Raw genomic sequence first — 6,000 nt, 5'->3', positions numbered from 1 at the left:
CTCTCACTGTAAAGAACTTCTTCCTAGTATTCAGTCTAAATCTATCCTCCTCAAGCTTCAGTTCATACCCTCCCATCCTGTCACAATGCAAAAAGTCCCTCCTCAGCTTTCTTGTAAGCCCCTTCAGGTACTGGAAGACTGCTATGAGGTCTCCTTGGAGCCTTCTTTTCTCCAGGCTGCACAGCCCCAACTCTCACAGCCTGTCCCTGCATGGGAGGTGCTCCAGCCCTCTGATCATCTTCATGGCCTCTTCTGGACCTGCTCCAGCAGTACCATGTCCTTCTTGTGTTGGGCCCCCCATCCTGCTGATCACACTTCTTTGAATGCAGCCCAGGACATGGCTGTCTTCTGGGCTGGAAGCACACATTGCTGGTTCACACTAAAACTATGTACAGAAAAAAAGGGACTTCACAGTTTGATGTAGAGATCTGTTTGTCTCATCTCATCACCTGAAGGTGTGGTGCAGGTAGGTGTAGAACCACAACATCCTGACCACAAAAGCTGGGTGACTTTAGCTCTAGGTGGAAAAAGGGACCAAAAATAAAGCCAACAACATAACACACCTAAAAGCATGAGCAGGCATATTCTAGGCTCCAAACCCCCAAGGCAGATCCATGTATCTGAATTGAGGTACACACCAAATTTGCAGAGGTTTAGAATACAACAGGATGTTGCTGAAATAGGTGGAAGGGTTCTGCAGTGCTCGAGCAGAATACAAACATCATAACATAGCTGTGACCACAGGGACTTTTCTGGATGTTAACATGAGACCTGCTCTTTGAAAAACAGAAAGCAGAAGGCAGACAATACTTGACAGGGAACCACATGCTCCCAGAACAAGAAATACTCCTCACCAGTGCATGCACTTTAGAGAGAGGTAAAAATTAAACAGAAGCCTTTAACAACGTTTGACATTCAGAAGCATTTTGACATTAGCTCAAAAAATATTATATATGCATATATAATAATCACACAGAATAATAGGGGCTGGAAGAGACCTCTGGAGATCAACTAGTTCAGAGCAGGTTCACCTAGAGCAGGCTGCCCACTGTGACACGTTCTTGTTAAAAAAGAGGTTTGCTCTCCCTACTTGTCTCTTCCACAAGCCACTATAGGGCAGCTCCTTGAAGAGACGTTCTGGGAAAGTTTGGCTAAACCCTCATCAGGTTGCAATCTGTGGATTCTCAAACTAGTCAAAAGCCCAGAAGACCTCATTAGGTCTCAGTTATCACCATTTCAGAAAACCATAGAACGGTTTGGGTTGGAAGGGACCTTACAAATTATCTAGTTTCAACCCTCCTGCCGTGGTCAAAGACACCTTTCACTGGAGCAGGTTGCTCAAGGTCTCATCCAACCTGGCCTTGAACACCTCCAGGGTGCAGGCAACCACAATCTCACTGAGTAACCTGATCCAGTGTCTCCCCACCCTCACTGTCAAGATTATCTTCCTAATATCCACTCTAAATCTATTCTCCTCAGGCTTTAGTCCATTCCCTCTCATCCTACCACAACAAGGCCAAGTTCATTTCAGAGCAAGCAGCAAGTTCTGTTCTGTCTTCTCTAGGCATACCTGTGTTAGCAGGGAGGTTGGACCAGATTATCCCCAGAGGTCCTCCCCAACCCACACTCTGTGTAAAGAAGCCTTTACTGTGGGCCCTGCAGATCACGTTAGGATATCACTAGAGATGAGCAGTCCAAGAAACAGTTAAGCAAAACAGATCAATGCTTTTTACGAGGCCTGGGAATTTAATAAGCCACAGGATAAATATTGACTAGCTGCAGGCAGGTGGAACAGGTTTGTAAAATAAGAAACAAACAAAAAACCAACCAACAACCAACAAGACATAAAATGACTGCTGTAAGGTTCAAGAAACCTTCAAGTTTACTGACGGGTTGTACGAGGTGAGTTCTTGACATGTTTTCCTGCTGCTAAGTAAGGGCAATCAGGCTCAACCCATGCCGACTGGGATGACTTTTAATGTTCTTCTGCTGCCATCTAGATGCAGCCTCCTTACCCAGCCCTGCTGCTGCTCATTGCTTATTTAGAAGGTGCTGCCGATCTGATGAGAATATAATCAAAGCAAAGCACTCAGTGCGTGTAAAATGTATTCATAACTGAAGGTCTGAGTCTGGCTTCAGGCATCTGCTACTTCAGAGGGCAACCAGACTGGGTGAAATTCCTCAGTCTGGCAGTGCTGGGGAAGGAAAGGGTACCCAACTGCAGTGGACATTGGTGGAAAGCTTCAAGGCAAATGCATCACTGGACTTAGTCCTGTTTCACACTGCCTATATTTGAGGAGAGATGAGGTTCTACTATGCAGCCACCGTTGGTGGTTGTAGACCCCTGTCTCAGCATACATACACAGATGCTCAAACTACTGCTATCAGCAGTTCTTTCAGTGAAACAGGTACTTCCCCAGCTGTCCCACAGGAACAGGCAGACGAGGACAAAGCTGGTTATGGTACAGCGTGTGAAAGAAAAATATGACACACTAAAAAACTCCTGGACACCAATGGAGTTTTACAGAGCACTGCAACAGGCTTCCCAGGGGCATTGTGCAGACTCCCTCTCTGGAGATATTCAAGACTTGCCTGGATGCATTCCTGTGTGATCTGGTACAGGAGATCCTGCTCTGGCAGGGGGTTGGACTGGATGAGCTTTGGAGGTCCCTTCCAGCCCCTGACATTCTGTGATCCTGCGATCTCATAGGATCATTAAATTTGGAAAGGACCTTTAAGACCAGTGAGTCTAACCATCACCCAACACCATCATGCTCACTAAACCACAGCCTGAACTGCCTTGTCTACACAGTTTCTGAACAACTCCAGGGACACTGATTCCACCACCTCCTTGGGCAGCCTGTTCGAATGTCTGACCACTCTTTCAGTAAATTATATTTTTCTTAATATCTAACCTAAAACTGGTGCAAACTAAGGCCATCTCCTCTAGTCCTATCACTCATTATGAAGATAACTCCTCTCACCTCACTACAACTCCCTTTTAGGTGGCTATAAAGAGCAAGCTTCTTCTCCAGACTAATGAATCCCAGTTCCCTCAGTCCCAGCCACCCCTCATCAGACCTGCTCTCCAGACCCTTCACCATCTTTGTTGCACTTCTCTGGACCTGCCTCAGCACTTCAGTGCCTTTGTTAGAGTGAGGGACCCAAAACTGAACCAGCACTTGAGGTGTGGCCTCACCAGTGCTGAGTACAGGGGAACAATTGCTCCCCTGGTCTTGCTGGCCACACTATTGCTGACAGAGGCCAGGATGATTTTGGCCTTCCTGGACACATGGCTTATGTTCAGCCAACTGTCCCTCAACATGTCCAGGTTCTATTCTTTGGGCTAACTCGTGAGGCCTGTACAAGGGCAGAGATCATACCCAGTCTCCATGAATTGAAACACCTGCCTGTGGCAGAGTTTCATATGTATAAAAGCTGCTGCATTTCACTGGTGAGCTGCAAGCTTGGTGGCCCTCAAGAAGCTGCAGATTCGACCCTAGCCCAAGATGTTCAGCTGAAAGGTCCCTCTAGCACCACAGCTTTAACCATGAGCTCTGCCAGAAGTAAACTGCTTTCATTCCAGGCACATGCATGCTCTCTAAATAGGCACAGTTCTAGATCTAGATGGGAGGAGGAAAAGGTTACACTGACTTTGATAGCCCATGCCCTTTATCTAAAGGCATGTAAGATGACAAAGCAAGCCACCAATAACTTCTATTATGAAGCTCTAACACTGAAGTGCTTAATGCATATCTGTATTTTCTCCCTTGTAATATGGAAACAGCATTTATTCCTTTAATGCCTACAGAAGCAGCTCTGCTTTGCATTGCCTAGCAGAGGGAACAGGGTGCTGGTCCCTCCACACAGTCCCACATTGCTGGTGTTGAGGAGACTGACTGGAAATGTGGCACACTCTTTCCATAACACTTCTGATGCTTGTGCATAAATAAGCAATGTATCTGCCTATTCTGTTAGGCTCATTCACTTTAGCTCCTAAAAGCAGGGCTGAAACAATACAACACGAAATGGTCTGCTGGACTTGAGCAACTTCTGCTGATTGTAAGACTGAGCTTGACAGGGTGCTGGGCTATCTCATTTCAACCATACTATCACCCAGAAATGTTGGAACCCTTCCAACCTGGCATTCTGTGATTCTGTGCAATTAGCAGATCAAGCTTCCAATGTATCACGTGCACTGCCCTAAGCCAAAAGAAAAGTGCATTGATTGGCAAATTCAGGTTTAGCTTGAGCAGGTAGCAATTAGCAAAACCACTGTAGAATCATAGAATCAACCAGGTTGGAAGAGACCTCCAAGATCATCCAGTCCAACCTAGCACCCAGCCCTGTCCAATCAACTAAACCATGGCACTAAGTGCCTCATCCATTGGAATGGGCTGCCCAGGGAGGTGGTGGAGTCGCCGTCCCTGGAGGCGTTCATGCAAAGACTGGATGAGGCACTTAGTGCCATGGTTTAGTTAATTAGAAGGGCTAGGTGATAGTTTGGACTCAATGACCTCAAAGGTCTTTTCCAACCTGGTTAATTCTGTGATTCTGTGAAAAAAAGGTAAGAAATACAAAGTAAACTTCACTAACACAAGTATAAAAACACTTTAAACAAGAAAAGAAAAGAAACAGGGAAAAAAACACCCCACCCTGTTCCCAGGGAAAAGCCACTCAGCTCAGCTATGACTTTTCCTGGCATTCAGGAGAAGCCCACAAAAGATCAAGATCCTTTGTAAAAGGATGTGTGAAGTTTGCCTCCTCTGCTGTGAGTGGGGCTGTGCCTCCCTTGTCACTGTGGTGCTGCCTTTGTTCCTCAGCTATGGCAGAAGCAGCCTCACAGGCAGATTTTGGACTAGATGATCCCCAGAGGTCCCTTCCAAGCCTCACCATTCTATGATTTTACATTAAGGAGATAAAATCAAGAGTCTACAACTTGATTACTGTTTTGTTGAGAGTTTTGGCCTCTTTTGCACAAAGGGAAGTTTATCTCTGCCATCTTTCTTCTTTACTCCAGCCAGGGGAGGTTTAGATTCGATATTGGGAATTTGCTTCCCTGAAAGAGCAACCAGGCATGGGAAGAGGCTGCCCAGGGAGCTGGTGGAAAACCTGGAAGTGTTAAAAAAAATGCAGAGACATGGCCCTTTGGGACGTGGCTTAGTGAGCATAGTGGTGTTGGGTTGATGGTTGGAATTGTTGATCTTAAAGGTCTTTTCCAACCGTAATGACTCTGTGATTTGCTGCCAGTGCGGTCGCACTCCGTGTAGGAACGTTGGACACAGACAATGAGTGTTTAATAAATGCTTGCAAGGTCATGGTGGTGATTTTTGTCTGACTTGGGGGTCATTTCATTGCTAATGCAATGATTGATTGCAGCTCAACTCAAATGTGGTCAAAATTCAAAGAAACCTCTAAAAGCCCTTTCTGGGAAGTTATAAGGCATCACAGCAGCCAAAACTTTCAAGACTAATCCCCTCTGTTTCTCAAGACAAACTAATCACTAGCTAAAGGGCTGCTAAAGAATTCAGGGCAAGGCTGAGCAGAAGCAGCTGAGAGCAGTGTTGAAATGAAGAGTGGGTTGTCTGCTCCTGAACAGTACTCTGCCCTTAGCCAGCTCACTGCTGTTATTACAGATGGGTAAGGGTTGGAAGGGATCTCTGGAGACCATCTAGTCCAACCCCACTGCTATAGCAGGGTCATCTACAGCAGGCTGCCCAGGATCACAACACTCTGGTAAATTTGCAATCTCTCCAGAGAAAGAGACTCCACAACCTCTCTGGGCAGCCTGCTCTAGGGCTCCAGCACCCTCACGGGCAGAAGTTTTGTTTAGGTGGAACTTCTTGCATTCTAGCTTGTTCCCATTCCCCTTGTCATATCGCTGGGCAGCACTGAAAAGAGTGGGCCCATATCCAAGACCCTTTAGATACTGACAAGCATTGATCTGACCCCCTTCTCACCTCCCATCTGCTGTGACTACCTCCTAGCAGAAGCATCCAG

This window comes from Pogoniulus pusillus, chromosome 32 (assembly GCF_015220805.1).
Source record: "Pogoniulus pusillus isolate bPogPus1 chromosome 32, bPogPus1.pri, whole genome shotgun sequence".
In the NCBI taxonomy this organism is placed as follows: domain Eukaryota; kingdom Metazoa; phylum Chordata; class Aves; order Piciformes; family Lybiidae; genus Pogoniulus; species Pogoniulus pusillus.
The sequence above is the reverse complement of the archived record's forward strand: the minus strand, read 5'-3'. Positions refer to the sequence as shown.